The sequence below is a fragment of the Chelonoidis abingdonii genome, chromosome 1 (genome assembly GCF_003597395.2).
Source record: "Chelonoidis abingdonii isolate Lonesome George chromosome 1, CheloAbing_2.0, whole genome shotgun sequence".
NCBI classification, from domain to species: domain Eukaryota; kingdom Metazoa; phylum Chordata; order Testudines; family Testudinidae; genus Chelonoidis; species Chelonoidis abingdonii.
The window spans coordinates 97,462,670-97,478,711 of record NC_133769.1 but is presented as its reverse complement, the minus strand read 5'-3'; the positions used below and the strand labels follow the sequence as shown (position 1 = coordinate 97,478,711).

General features: G+C 42.3%; 1 protein-coding gene across 2 annotated transcripts in view; it reads right to left on the bottom strand.

Moving 5' to 3' along the window:
- MRTFA (myocardin related transcription factor A) overlaps positions 1-9,974 on the bottom strand; it is a 157,188-nt gene extending 147,214 nt beyond the window's left edge. For both annotated transcript variants that reach the window (XM_032787760.2, XM_032787769.2), the window contains exons 1-2: positions 9,858-9,974; positions 4-65 (exon numbers count right to left, since the gene is read on the bottom strand). The gene's annotated coding sequence lies outside the window, so the exon portion shown is untranslated. The remainder of the gene's footprint in view (positions 1-3; positions 66-9,857) is intronic.
- Positions 9,975-16,042: the final 6,068 nt, after the last annotated feature.

Below are 16,042 nucleotides of genomic sequence, written 5' to 3'. Positions count from 1 at the left end.
TACCTTGCTTACAGTTCCCACAAACACACACAGTTTGGTTCCATGCCAGCAGCTCCCTCTGATCACTGAAAAGGGGGAAAAAAAACAAATTCAAGGCTCTTCATACACAAAACAGCTCACATTCTGTTTCAGCATGAGACAGAGTTCCTCCCAGAGGGTTTTTTTGTCACTAGCTTTAAGTATTTTGGTACACACAATGACAAAAGTAGGACTGCAACAGGTAAATACCACCTACCATTTTGGCAGTTGCACCCTTGGCACTGCCAAGGTAGCCCTTCTAGTTCAGTTTTGTTGATCTTTCCGTTCCAAAAGGAACACACTGTCTTCAGACCTCGAGTGCCAACAATATTCAGTACATAAACTGCCCCTCTCCCAACCAGCCCAGCCCTAAACACAAAATGAGGAATCTGGGAGAACATTATGACTAGTTTATTTCTTATGTTACCCATCCAAACAGAAGAGCGGACAAGAAAAGGCAGCATACATGCCACGACTCTGTCACGGTTGCAACAGGAATTTTAGATTTCTGCAGACTTTTTCTTGAAACCTTACGTGAAATGTTGAGTTAAACATGTAGCATTAAAAACCCCTATTTTTGCTTGGTGCCATAGCCTGAATATGAACATATGCCAGAAGCACTAACTAAGGTGAACCAGAAACTAAAATTAGTCATTATTTCAGATCCTCCTTAAAACCTGCTATCTTAATGAGAAGACAGCAAGGATGGACATAGGTTTCCAACCACTAACTGTGGGCTCTCCTCACTTATATCTATCCTCCATACAGATAACTTTCTGAATAAAATGATGAGTAGCCATACGAAGGACTCAGGTTACATGTACACTACAGCCAGGATCGACGATCTGAGATCGATCCACCAGTGGTCAATTTAGTGGGTCTATTGAAGACCCACCAAATCGACAGCAGATTGCTCTCCAGTCGACCCCTGTACTCTACCCCCAATGAAAAGAGTAAGGTAAGTCAACGGGAGAGTTTCTTGCATAGACCCCATGGTAACTTGACCTAAGGTAAGTCGACTCCAGTTACATTATTCACGTTGCTGGAGTTGCGTACTATAAGTCGATTGTCTGCAGTAGCGCAGACATAGCCTCACATACAAAACTTTATTCTGCTTTCTACTCCAAAATACATTTCTGTTTATAGTAAGGGCTACAAAAACCATCATCAGCACCTCTCTAAAGAGGTGGAGGAAATCAGTGCAGTCAGTGGCAGATTATCACATCATCTCTGGGAAAAAACAGCCTCTGCTTCCCACTGTATAGGCTTCAGCCCTGACAGTCCTGGAGACATTATGAAGTAATAAAGCAAGGCTGAAAAATGTTGGGGATGTGCAACAGAAAATATTATGAGCATCAGAAGGGAGGATAGGGTCAAGAGGACTGAAGAAACAGGTGACCCACACTTAGGTGCTTGGACAGTTACGAAACAGGCACAAACTTTAAAAAAAAAAAAAACAAAAAAAAAACAACACATACTCCACTGCCTAAAACCTGAGAAAGGAAAGACACATCCAAGGCAACTGCAAAAATATAAATTTGTTAGAAAGAATTCCACTTCTACCTGGGCAACCATTGTTCTGGAGGCAGCACACTGCAAGATGGTTAAACTATTACCACACTAATCTAAGCTGACGCAAATATTAAACTTGAAGATCTTGCCATTTTAAGATCTTCCGACAGAATTTGAACTGTCATTGTGAAAAACATATTTCTACCTTTCTTCACATGAACTCAGTATGCTGCAGCACTGTCCAGCCTTGCCAGTCTCCAGCCAAATCGACCAAGATGGCCCCCACTCCTTACTAAATTCAGCTCAGTGAGTTATTAACTTTTAGACCTACTTCTGACCATTTAAAATTCAACACAAAATGCCTGCTTATGAAAATGGACACTCAGAAGCCAAAACATCTTTTCAGAAAAGATTTTGCCAAATTCATGGGATTTTACTTACTATCCAACAAAAGAGGTGGGGGATGTATATGCTTGTGTCACATCCACACTGCACCTCCACCATCGCTAGCACTGGTGAGGCTACACTAACGAACAGATCCTAATTTTCCTAGGCTAAAAAATTTATTCCTGAAGACTCAAAACACCTTGGAAAGTCTCCTACGCACAAAGGTAGAGAATGGAGGAGGAAAAACTTTAGTCTCTCACTTTGCTGCATAAAAAGACTTGTTATCTATTGATTTGCTAAAATGATTCTGCTAGACTTCCTTATATTATTTATGGAGATTGTGCCCTAAAAATTGGGTAATGGAAAGCTCTGAAGAACATTTGTATGTGTGCATTTCCTGAGTTTTTTTTGTTTCCAACATATTGCACTGATAACTCTTATTTACTTTAATTTATATCTCCCTTTTTCTTTTACCAGTAGACTATAAGTCACCTCTAGAGCAACTCCACTCACATGAAAATTGAGAGGAGCTGGTGAGACCTTTCAGCTAAATAACTCCTGCTGGCCTGCCAATTTTTGGTCACTGGGTAACACTTAACAGAATTATATGGCATGTCCTTTTTCGATTTTAAGAGCCTAAAGAGAGGAAGCAATAGAAAGAGATTTTCAGTGTCTCAGTCACGGAGCAAAGATTAACCTGATAACTGTTAATTATTGATGGAAAATATTTTAAATTACATTGCTTTATTGTCTGTCTCTACCAGGACATGATCGAAAAGTAAGTACTTTTCTACTCTTTTTTGCCTTTAACTATAAGAAATCACTGCAGGCAAAATTCTACCACCTAAGTTTTCCTGAAGAAAAAAGTAGTGTCATCATCGCTAAGAAATGCAGAAGTCTCATCTTGCTAATAAACTTCTCCATCCAATGGAAATGTTTATACACCACTGTTTACATGTTCAGGCCAAAACTGCTGCTATTCCAGTGATTACAATGGGTTATTTGCCTTCGCTGGTGACTTGGAACTTGGGAGTGGCTGAACAGCATGGAAATTTACCAACTGGCACAAGTCTCTGATCTGAATGTGGTAACTGAGGTTCTGTACCGAATTGTTCCTGCAGCCAAACTGCCTTTCAGATTGAACCTATATTTTTTAAAAGCCTTTAAGTGAATTGTACTGGTGATCAGTACCAGATGGACAGTCATAAAACATCTGACTAAGTGGGTATTCACCTACAAAAGCTCATGCTCCAAAACAACTGTTAGTCTATAAGGTGCCACAGGACTCTTTGCTGCGTTTCCAGTCATAAAACAGTTTCTCTATTTCTCCCCTGAAAAGGTAGAGTACAAGGACTCAGTACATACTCCTCCTCTTCTATTTCCAGACACAAAAGTGTAGGAACCCCAATTTAGGTATATTTTCACTGCAGAGTTAACTTGAGTTATCTAAACTCAAGTTACTCCTCTTGAATTAGTCCAGCTCAAGTGAGAGCAGACACCTCAAAATAACACTCAAGCTGCTGTGCTCACACAGGCACTGATGTATGTGGAACAGACTTCTGGGGGCACAGCCCAGGGTTCCATGTACCTGCAGTAAGCTTAGCCACTTTATAAATTCTTTCCCATCGCTCTCAGATGCAAATCTAATCCTTACTTGCTGCTTTTATAAACTAAATTAGAAAATGGAGCTGCTGGAGATTGCAAGATTTTAAAAACGGTGCCACTGAAGAGATTACAATCTGTTACACATCTGTGTAGGAATGAGATTTTATCCCAACATTTCTAAAGAAAACAAACCCTCCTGGTTTGCATTTATATAAAGTGGGTTAGGAAAATTAAGGCTATCAGTCCCAAGCAAGTCAGCAAATGGTGCAACTAAACCAACTTGAATTCTGGCAGACTACCAGAATTAGTGTTCATCCTCTTATACAGCTACTATTCTCGGTCATATTCTAACATACATAATATACACAGACTATCTTTGGGTCAATGCACTAATAGGGCACAAGACAAATAGTTCGTTATACTCACGCTCACACTGGCTCCTGCTGTGCGAAATCTCTCCACTAATACTACATCCCTGGAATTTATTTATTCTTAACAGATTAGGAACTGTTCCTAATATGTGACAGAAAATTGACTCCCCTTTGGATTGTGCACAGCAGAGGAAGAAAACATGGTAGACCAAGAGTCATAACAGAAAAGGAATACTTTTCGTCAATAAGAAAAAGAGTGAACTGTTTATTCGGTGGCCAAAATCACACTGGTATTAGGTCTCAGTCCATAATAATAAAATATTACTACTTTCATAGTGATTTTTAACTTTCAGGCACTTTACAAGCATTCATCTTTAACAGACAATAGGAGAGAAAGAATTCTCCATTTAAGGAAACTGAGAATTAAAGGTTAAATAATTTTCCCAATTCCATAAAGGTTGCGAGTGACAGAGCCAGGACCAGAAGTCTGGAGCACCTGGCTCCCAGTCCGATGTTCAATACACACCTAAAAATTCACCTTATCAAAAATTCAAAAAATCACCACATTAAAGGTTTACTTAAGCACGGTTTGACAACAGAGCTGACTTTGGGCTACCAAATACATGCTACACATCCAGGTTACAAAGTGATGCATTCCTTATCCTGCTCTTTGCCTGCCCAAGAAGAGGAGCCAAATGCATGCGACTTCTATATGCAGTTCAAAACAATCCCCTTGTATGTTTTGTTTCCTCTCTCTGATTAATTAATTGTGCACCTGAGGTCTCCTGACAAAAGGGTTTTCATGGACCACATTTATTTGAATGCTATGGGACAGCAATCTACACACCTTTCCTATTATGAAAGGAGGACCAAACTGAAAGAGAAGGCTTGCCTCCGAACAAGACTAAATGAAACAGGACTAGAATTCCACCTGAGAGGCAGCACATAACAGTACTTTACAAACAGACCAAAAGGAAACCCCCAATAAGCAACTCATAATTCAGTTTCTAAGCTTTAAAGAGCATGTTAATTTTTAATAAATTAATTACATTCTTAATTTTTAAAAGATTTATATAAAAATTTAACTAATTAATCTGACAATGCCTGAAACAACAGAGGTGGTGTAATGCTAGTATGACGCACAGAAGAGAGCCCAACAGAAAAGAGCATTATACAGATTATATCCATTACTTTTGATTTCTTAAATATAAAACTGACTCTAGGATACAAAATAGAAGATAACCAAATTTAAGATAACATTTCCAAAGACAAACTAAGTGATCAAAACATAAGTTTGTCTCAAAACATAAGTTTATATGAATCAATAATGGGGCTGAAGAGGATGAACTACTGTTACTGACATTGTTTCTCACTGCCAAAAACATGACATCATGGCAGAAGGAAGGCTCCCATATAAAAAAATGCATGTCATTTATATCCTTCAAGGACACACTACTAATCCAACCTGCACTTAAAAATCTCAGGAGCATCAACAGACCAGCACCTCCGACAGGAGGCTGAAAATTAAAACTGTTCTCATCCCACTCCCATTCATTTTCCCGAAAGGAGTTGCACTCCAAAGTGGATGGGGGAGGAGGGAAGAGGGACAGGAAATGTACATATGTAATTAACCATATGTTCTCTTCCTGAAGTGCAGAATGGTACTAGCTGAAGGTAGCCAGAAAAGAAAATTAACCAAAGTGGTTGGCTGAGCAGATAATCATCCATTTCACATGCCAGTTTTAGTTTACAGTTTCAGATCAGATACACTCATCAATGCACCTCAGCAGTGAGTTCAGCATGAAACAATTACATTTCACTTGCCTGGAGCAAGGATTTGGTAGTTCCAGACTAATGAACAGATTAATTTTCCTATCCTGTAACACTACCTCCTCTTCAATCTTCCAGGAAAAGAGCTGACCATCACCCCAACTTTGCTAAAAAAATATCCTATGTATTACACAGTATTCTTCCTTTAAAGACTTACTAAATACTAGATCTAGTTACAAGTAAAATCACCAAAAACAATGAGGAGTCCTTGTGGCTCCTTAGAAACTAACACACGTATTTGGGCATAAGCTTTCATGGGTTCAAACCCACTTCATCAGATGCATGGAGTAAAAATTACAGTAAGCAGAATATATATTCCAGAACATGAAAAGATGGGAGTTGCCTTACCAAGTGGGAAGTCAGTGCTAACGAGCCAATTTGCTTAAGGTGGAAGCAGCCTGTTTGCTTAAGGTGGAAGCAGCCTGTTCTCAATAGTTGACAAGAAGGGGTGAATACAAAGGGAGGGAAAATTACTTTTATAGTGCTAATAAGGCCAATGTAATCAAGGTGGCCCAAGTAAATCAGTATGTTTCATAAGGCATCTTACACATAATAGTGAATTATTAGGAATGGAGCAGCTTGACAGCATGAGAGGCAGAAGACTCAAAGTTGTTATACCTTGTATTTGAGTATATTTGGGTAGAAAGCCTGTATGAAACCACTTCATACACATCAGATTCACTAAAGTAAAGTGGAGATACATTTTTAACAGGTATAATGAAACTTTCTTATAGTGAAGCAATTTCTCCCCTTCTCTCCCTCACCCTAGAATTTCAATTTAAGGAGCATGGAATTCCTCTCCAGAAAGAGATGGGGCAGCAGAGTGGACACCCAGGTTATGAGCTGCCTCTCATTCTGGTTGCCCTGGCCAGGAGAGAGTGAATACTCGTCCGTAAGTTACTGGGCTTTGCTGATGCTTAAAGCCAGCCCTGGTGAAGGGTCACTGCAACTCTAACTGCAACTTACATAATTTTTCAAAACACTGAACAACGTGGAAATTTTGTTTTCCTATATTCACATACTTTAAGGCCAGACAGGACTATTAGGACTGTCTACTCTGACATCTTGCACAAAGGCCACAGAATTTCAACCAATTTTGCATCACTATAGATTTATTAGATACAATTTAATTTTAAGCAGGTTCCACTGTATTTCTGAAAACATTTTAGGTATTTGTTTAATATAGTGAAACTTGTCTGAATCAACCACTCAAGGAACTGACAAATCCTTAACCTATGGAAGGTAATTTTCTATTATAGGTACAGAAGAGTTGTATTCAGGATATCAGTGAATATTCTGGGGTAGTCTCTTGATCGAATAGTCTCTTGTATAGGTGTTACTACAGAACAATTCTCAAATATTTTCATAGCGTGGATCACTTATTAGGACAGAGCCCCTCTGTTGCACACCTTCTCTCCCAGCCACCCAATTCAAACTGTCCGTGTAAAATTTAGAGACTTATGTAATGAAAACAATATTAGTATAGTATTAATGAGATGGGATGGAAAAACTCCCTTTAATGAATGGGAACAGTTTCTGAGTTACATTTCCCACCCCCCAATCTATATTTGGGCTCCTTATTTCCTCTATCTGGATGTAGGACTTCACTTTTATTGGGGCCAGTCACCTTTTGTTGCTTACAGCTCCCATGACTCTAATCTCCATAACTGACTGTAGTCTGCTTCGGTTTTCCCGTACAGCTATTATCCCTGCAATTGAGGGTAATCTGCAATATGATCAGAGATCAATGATAAGAGAAATCAAGAAGCCATATTTTCTTTGCAAAGCAAGGATACTCTAACTGGTGGGAGATGCAACATTCCTGTTAGGATTTAGGGATACAAGGGTCTGTGCAAAATACAGATTTTTATGTAACGAACACAAGCAAAATGCACTAAGAGCCAAAGCATCCCCCCTGCTTTACAATCAAAAGAAAGTACCAAACTTTGAATCCAAGGATCTCCTGTTACTTCATATTTAAGGGGAGAAGCTGCCATATCTCTGTCATCATGATACTTTCAGACAACATTCAGCCACACACACTTTCTGAATACCATTTCTTTCTGTAAAAAGAACAGGAGTACTTGTGGCACCTTAGAGACTAACATTTATTTGAGCATAAGCTTTCATGGGCTACAGGCCACTTCATCAGATGCATGCAGTGGAAAATACAGTAGGAAGACACACACAGAGAACATGAAACAATGGGTGTTACCATACACACACTAAGGAGAGTGATCAGTTAAGGTGAGCTATTACCAGCATGAGAGAGAAAAACTTTTTGCAGTGGTAACCAAAATGGTCCATTTGCAGCAGTGGACAAGAAGGTGTGAGGAACAGTGGGGGGGCAGGGGAAAATAAACATGGGGAAATAATTTTACTTTGTGTAATGACCCATCCACTCCCAGTCTTTATTCAAGCCCAGTTTAATGGTGTCCAGTCTGCAAAATAATTCCAACTCTGCATTCTCTTGTTGGAATCTGTTTTTGAATTTTTTTTTGTAATATTGCCACGTTTGGGTCTGTAATTGAGTGACCAGGGAGGCTGAAGTGTTCTCCGACTGGTTTTTGAATGTTATAATTCTTGACATCTGATTGTGTCCATTTATTCTTTTACATAGAAACTGTCCTGTTTGGCCTATGATTCTATGACCATATCAGCTAAAAGTTTGCATGGTGCAGTAGGGAAAACATACACAGATGTAATGCACAAAGGTCTTTGCTATGTGTTTTGCTCACAAACACGATTTGCAATACTTGTTACACCACCAGTATACACTAATGCAAAAAATCAGTTTTCACATGTGATCGCTCTGCCTACATCAGGACATACAAGTATTTCTCATGCAAGGTTCTAGGGTTACCCAGGTGAAGAACTGGAGTCTTCTAGGTAGCTCCTGATCCACCATGGTGTTTGAGCTATATGCACTACCCACATAGCGAAAATCCTAGGCCTCAGCAAGGGACAGGGTACACGTCACTGAGAAAACCAACCCAAAGCAGGTGCAGACAGCATGGAGACTTTCTGATGCATGCACCATAATATAAACACAGCCCCCAGGACTGTCAATAATATGAGGAAACAGTTGCTAAATATTAAGTGGGAGTACATAGGAGGAAAAGGGAAAGATACAGCAGGTCATTACAGGAGGGGCTATGAGCAGTGGGGGAATTCAGTACTTCAGGTGTCTCAGGGAGGGAATTCTGCAGCACACTGGAAGAGGGCTCATCTGGAGTGACATATTTGAGGGGTAGACTCATAGGATGATGAGGTGTTTTATTAGAGCAGAGAGGCAGGAGGAGGAAATGAGGTGTCTCAACTTTGGGCGGGGGGGACTCATGAGAATGAGATAGTGAGAGATGAGATGTTACTGGGGGGGCGGGAGAGGCGTCTCTCTGGGGGGCCTCATAAGGGAATGAGGGGTGTCACTGGGGCAGTGACTAAGGAGGGGAAAACGAGGGATCTCAACAAGCTGGGGGCCAACAACAAAGCATCTCACTGGGGGGCTCATGGAGGGGCCTCTTCCTGCCCTGGGGGATACGGGGGAGTGTCTCCCCGGGGAGCTCAGGGGTGTCTCCCTGCGCTGGGGGATAGGGGGCTCCCCCCGGGGAGCTCGGGGATAGGGGGGTCTCCCCGGGGAGCTCGGGGATAGGGGGGTCTCCCCGGGGAGCTCGGTGGGATCTCCCTGCGCTGGGGGGTCTCCCTGCGCAGGGGAGCTCGGGGGGGTCTCCCCGTGGAGCTCGGGGATAGGGGGGTCTCCCCGCGCTGGGGGATAAGGGGGTCTCCCCGGGGAGCTCGGAGGGGGGTCTCCCCGCGCTGGGGGATACAGGGGGTGTCTCCCTGCGCTGGGGGATACAGGGGGCTCTCCCCGGGGAGCTCGGGGATAGGGGGGCTCTCCCCGCGCTGGGGGATGGGGGGGTCTCCCTGAGGCAGTGAGTGCGGAGGGAAAGGCGCCGCAGGCAGCGAGCAGGGACCCGGGCTCGGGGGAATGGGGCAGAACCATCCGCGGCGCTAACAGGCGGGGAGCGGGCCCCAGTGTCTCCGAGGAGGGGCGGATCCCTCCCCCCTACATGGAGGGACCCTGCAGCGGGGGGGGGGTCTCGATTCTCTCAGAGGCCTGAGCCTCACGCTCACCTGGTCACGGCTCCATCCTGGCCTCAGCATCGCCTCGTCCCCTGCCGGAGCCGCCGCCCCCGGAGAATAAACTTCCCCAAACTAGTGGCAACCCTCCCTCGCCGCCGCCGGCTCCGCAGCCACGGAAACTGTCCCGCCCCGCCCCGCCCGCTCCTAGTTTAGATGATTGACGGCTCCTGTTGCCAATCGGCATGCGCAGAGGTAGTTGAGTGTCACGAACGCCAACCAGTGGCTGTCAAGCGGCCTGGGAAGCTAACGGACATGAACGAGAAGGGCAAGAGGAGATGGGACGAAACTACTTGTGACTGGCTTACAAAGCAGCCAATTAGAAGATAGAATTCATGACCTCGGCAGTAGGCGAGGTGAGAGTGTTTAGCCCGCCGGGGAACGGAGGTGTCTGGACTCTTAAAGGGATAGTACCCAGTGGGCCTCAAACTTCCCTCGAGCTCCCTCCGTGTGTGCGTGGGCAGCAGGGCACCGTCCGTGGGCGGCCTTGCCAAAGGGAGGGCGGCACGATGAGTGCAGCAATGGGAATCTCGTTTCACCGACACTGCTCACCCCGACACTGCAGGACCAAAAAAGAGACATCCCAAAATACTGGGTCAGCACCTTAGTAGAGAGGGAGGGGATAGCTCAGTGGTTTGAGCACTGACCTGCTAAACCCAAGGTTGTGAGTTTAGCCCTTAAGGGAGGGTTATTTAGGGAACTGGGGTGAAAATCTGGGGATTGGTCCTGCTTTGAGCAGGGGGTTGGACTAGATGATCTCCTGACATCCTTTCCAACCCTCATGTTCTATGATTCCCAAAATGTGCATAGGGAGCCCAGAACTGGGACTACAGGGCAGGGTGAGGCTCTACCATTCTGTAGAAAGCATTTTTCTCAGCTGTCAAGTTTAGACTTGGAAAAATTCAAAAATTTTTAAATAATTTCTATTTAAAATATCAATTTTATTTTTAAACTTTTTTATTTTTATCCATTTAAATTTTCACAGTTGCAGAAATTTATGGGAGCGGGTCAGACAATTATTTAATTACAGTAGAAATTGATATTTAAAAAGCTAAAGCTTTATAACCTAACATACAAGTTGTCAACATCATGTCAACATTTACAAAATAAATACAGATACTCTCAGGGTTATGCAAACCCTACTTATGCAAATCCACACTTTTGGAAAAAGTTCCATGTGTCATAAACTAGATTTTTTATTTTTTTATTAATTTGCATAATGGTCAGGTATATGTTCCCAACTTATGCAAAATTCAAGTTCCACAAGGCATTCCAGAATGGAACGCTTGTGTAAGTCAGTGAGCGTCTGTAGCCTTAAATCAAACTCTGCTAAGTTCACAAGTGATGTTTTTCTTCTTTGCCTATTAGTAAATTACAATCATCATATGTGGAAATAGTGTTTCATTATTTGTTTGTGTTTGGTGAAATCGACATTTACCAATAAAAATGGAATCTTTCCAAACCTAACCATATTGTATTGCAGACAGTCTATGACCTCTAGTGGTTAAAATTTACAACTGTCTAAGATGCAAATACAGCTACCAAGAAAAAAGAATGAGGAGTACTTGTGGCACTGTAGAGACTAACAAATTTATCTGAGCATAAGCTTTGTTGCAAGGATCGGTTCCTAGATTAGTGTTTTTGTTGTGTGGTGTGTGGTTGCTGGTGAGTATTTGCTTCAGGTTGGGAGGCTGTCTGTAAGCCTATCTCCCAAGATCTATGAGAGTGAGGGATTGTCCTTCAGGATAGGTTGTAGTTCCTGTAACAAGGTTAGCTGCCTCAGTTAATTTAGTTAAAAGATAAAAGTTTAATGCATTGAAATATACCAAGGATGAAAATATTCATAGGGAGTTTAAGGTTTAATGACAATTTAGGAATAATACTTATTTTCCTGTCTTCCCATCTATTCTGAAAATCACACTGGGGCACTCAGAGCAGGGTTTCCAAGAGGAGGGAAGGTGATGATGTCCTGTTTTCCTTCATCTCATCATAGAGTGATAATACTCTTCCTGTTCCACTAGTATCTCTGGGGGATGTTAAACAGATGCTACCAAAATTAGATATTTTAAAATCAGCAGTTCCCGATAACTTGAATCCAACAGTCTTAAAACAGCTCACTGAAGAGCTCACTGGGTCATTAATGTTGATTTTCAATAAGTCTTGAAGCACTGGGAAAGTTCCAGAAGACCGGAAGAAAATTATGTTGTGCCAATTTTTAAAAAGGGTAAATGGGATGACCCAGGTAATTATAGTCCTGTCAGCCTGACATAGATCCTGGGCAAGATAATGGAGTAGCTGATACAGGATTCAATTAATGAAGAATTAAAGGAAGGTAGGTAATTAATGCAAATCAATAGATCTCAAACTAACTTGTTTATTTTTTTTGGTTAATTTACCTTTATCAACCAAAATTGTAAGAGTGTTGACATAATATACTTAAGCATCTTTAAGGCATTTGACTTGATACCACAGATTTTGATTACAAAACTAGAACAATATAAAATTAACATGGCACACGTTAAATGTATCCCACAGGGATCAATTCTTGACCCTATGCTATTAAACATTTTTGTCAATGACCTGGAAAAAAAAACCTGATGAAACTTGCAGATGACAAAAATTGGGAGAGTAATAAATAGTGGAGAGGACAGGTCACTGATTCAGAGAGATCTGGATCATGTAGAAAACTGGACAAAGCAAACAATAATATGAACAATGAATGTAGGCCATATTTACAGGAGGGGCGATTCTATCCTGGGAACCAGTATCTCTAAAAAAAGATTTTGGGGTCTGTGACAGAGCACAGTGGCCCCTCACTGGTAGCGCAGGGGTTAACCCTTCCTTCCTAGCAGAGGAAGCCATGCCCCTGGGGCTCTGCTGGGCACACGCCAATTGGAGAACAGGTATAAAAGCCTGCAGAGCTGCTCAGTCTGGGCTAACTGCTGGAGGGAAAGGAGGAATGCTGCCAGCTCCTGAGGAGGGACAGCCTGTGCTCCAGGATCTGGAGGCCAGACAAGTTGGGATGTGGTCACAGAAGGGGAACAGACCAGAGGACCCCTTGAAATGGAAGACCCAGAGGTTATGTTAGGAAGTGACCCAGGGGAACTTTAGACGAAAAAGGTGTAAAAGCTGCCCAGAAGCTTGGTGTGTTTTGGGTGGATCCCTGTGAAGCTGGTGGTAAGGGGAACTTGCCACTACCAGGGCCCTGGGTCAGGACCTGGTGGAGAGGGTGGGCCTGGGTCCCCCTACTGCTGACATGGGAATCGTCTAGACTCCAGCCACACTTTCTGTGTGTTTGTGGTGAGTTACCTGGACTCTGGCTGCTAGGCTGAACTACCCTGCTTGTGAGGGGGATTGTATGGACTCTAGCCATTGGGCTGCACTGCTCTGATGCTGGGAGTGACTTATATGGACTCTGGCTGTTAGGGCCCACTACCCTGACCAAAGGGTGATTATGTGAAGGGAGGCTATTAGGCTGCATCAGATTGCCCACAGAGAAGTGAGCATATGAACTTGGGAGTGGTGAGGTTCTGACACCCCATTCCTGCCACCCCAAAGGGGTGGTGCGGTGCCAGGCCTGCCACAGGGTCATAGCAGATCATCAGATGAACATGAGCTCTAAGTGTGATGTTGTGTCCAAAACAACTAATAAGATCCTGGGAAGAATAAACAGGGGAAACTCAAGTAAGAGTAGAGAGGTTATTTTCCTGTATATTGGGTGCTGGTTCAACTGCTGATGGAATATTGTATCCAGTTCTAGTGTCAACAATTCAAGAAGGATGTTGATAAACTGTAGCAGTTTCAGAGAAGAGTCACAAGAATTATTAAAAGATTAGAAAACATCCCTTATATAATGATAGTCTCAATCTATTTAGCTTCTCAAAGAGATGTATCTACATGAGGAACAAAGAGTTAACAACGGGCTTTTCTGTCTTGCAGAGAAAGGTATAATGTGATCTAATGACTAGAAGATGAAGCTAGGCAAATTCAGACTTCAAATAAGGCATCAGATTTTAATGGTGAGAATAATTAACCATTGGAACCACTAACCAAGGGTTGTGGTGAAGTCTCCTTGACTGACATTGTAAATCAATATTGGATGTTTCTCTAAAAGATCTGCTCTGGGAATGATTTTGGGTAAGTTCTCTGGCCTGAGTTATACAGGAAGTCAGACTAGATTATCGTATTTGTCCCTTCTAGTCTTGGAATCTATAAATCACCAGGGTTTTTAACATTTCACCAGTAGGTCTGAAAGCAATTTGCAAAGGAGACTAAATATTGTATCCATTTTATAGGTGAGGACAAGGAAAGGCAAACTGACCCTCCCAAGATCATGCAGCACATCAGTGGCAGAGATGGAACTAAAGTCAGGTCTTCTAATTCCCAGTCCAGTGTCCTGTCCCTTAGGCCACACTATTCCTTGCTTACAGGAACAAGCACTCTTTGAGTGTTGAAGAGAAGGGGATTTTTACCTTTGTTTTTGACCTTTGCTCATGATAGTAAGATGGGAAAATTACCTTATTATGGGTGACTTGGGACAGTAAAGTTTTTTTTTAAAGTTTATGTATGCTGCCAGAGCATTGGATGAACATATTGTATAAAATGAAAACAACATGGTTCTACCACTTCACCCAGTTACTGAGATACAACATCCCTGTTATTCAAGCTGTGAGCCTTTACTGGGCAGAGATGGCTAATTATATCTCATTGTGGCCAAGATCGTCCCACTTTCTGGTAAAAGCTGTTGAACCAGAAGAAGTTTTAATGGAGGATAGCGATGAGGAGTCCTGCACTGGGATACACATGCATCATTCCATCAGGAGAACTGGCTCCAAAACTGGTGAATTACAAATGTACTGCAGGAAGTCAAAGCCATCCCCTCAGTCTCTATACTACTTCTACTGAGGCTCTGCTCCCTTGGCAGTGGCTTCCTTAGGGGACAGGTCCTCGAAAAGAAATTAGTCTCTGGAACTGACTTGACTTTTCTAGTTAAATTGCACTGGTCTGAAGGAGGGCATGATGTGTGTGTGTGTCCTCCTTGCCCTGGTCTACCATAACTCCATTCCTTCCCGACAGGCAGACCCAGGCACCCAAGGCCCCCTTCCATGTGAAGGAGGATAGAGCCACATATGAATGACTCCTCCATGTTGATCTGTGGGAGGATGATCTGGATGTTTTTGTGATCTGGAGCAGTGACTACCAGGATGAAGGCCGAAACCAAATAATTCAGAATGCTTAAGGCAGATTTGAGTCCATCTGGTCAGAGGAGAAATACATTAGACCCAGATCCACAAAACTATCAAGGTGCTTACCTCCTATGGAAACCTTATTGGGTATGTCTATACATCATTTTGGAGCAAGCCTCTCAGCCCAGAATGACAGACTTGGGCTAGCAGGGCTTGTGGGAGTGCTCTAAAAATAGTTGTATAGACAGTACATTGAAGTTGCAGCAAGGGCTGAAGCTAGACAAGCTGCAACTTCAACATGGTCTCTATGGCTATTTTTGGAGCACTAGCAGAAGTCTGTCATCCCCAGCTAAGAAGCTTGCTCCAAAATGCTTGCTAGACATATCTGCTGTTTCTAGTAGACAGTGATGTAGACAGGTCTGGTTTCCTCTCCAAAACTGTGTTGTGTGTTTTTTTTGCATATCATATATATAAAATACAAAGATCTGCACTGTTGATCCAAAGATTAGACCTTTCACTTGAGTATACCATTTTAATCTGTACTGGATTATTTGTGTCTGATTTAGACTATAAAATATTGTTGTCAGGGATTGTTTTCTTACATGTTCATATAGTATCAAGCATATTGGAGCTGCTCAGTGAATAACAGTATACATTATTTCACTATTAATAAAAATTAAATGCAAAAACTGATGTGAAAGTAACATTAAACCTGAGAAATAAAGAACACAAAAGTCAGGATATTCAAAGGTTAGTGTCTGATGCAATTTTAATTTGACCACACTGCTGATGTTATTAACTATCATTTCTACACTTCCAGAGAGATACGTGGCACTTGACAGATATACAAGGGAAAGTGCCTGCCCTGAGGAGCTTAGTCTTCATTAGGTGTAATACAAACAAGAGTGAGGAAGGTGTGATGTTGCACTCTGTATGATTTTATGAAAGGATGCTGATGAGTATGACTATAATGTAACTGGAATATGTTTCATG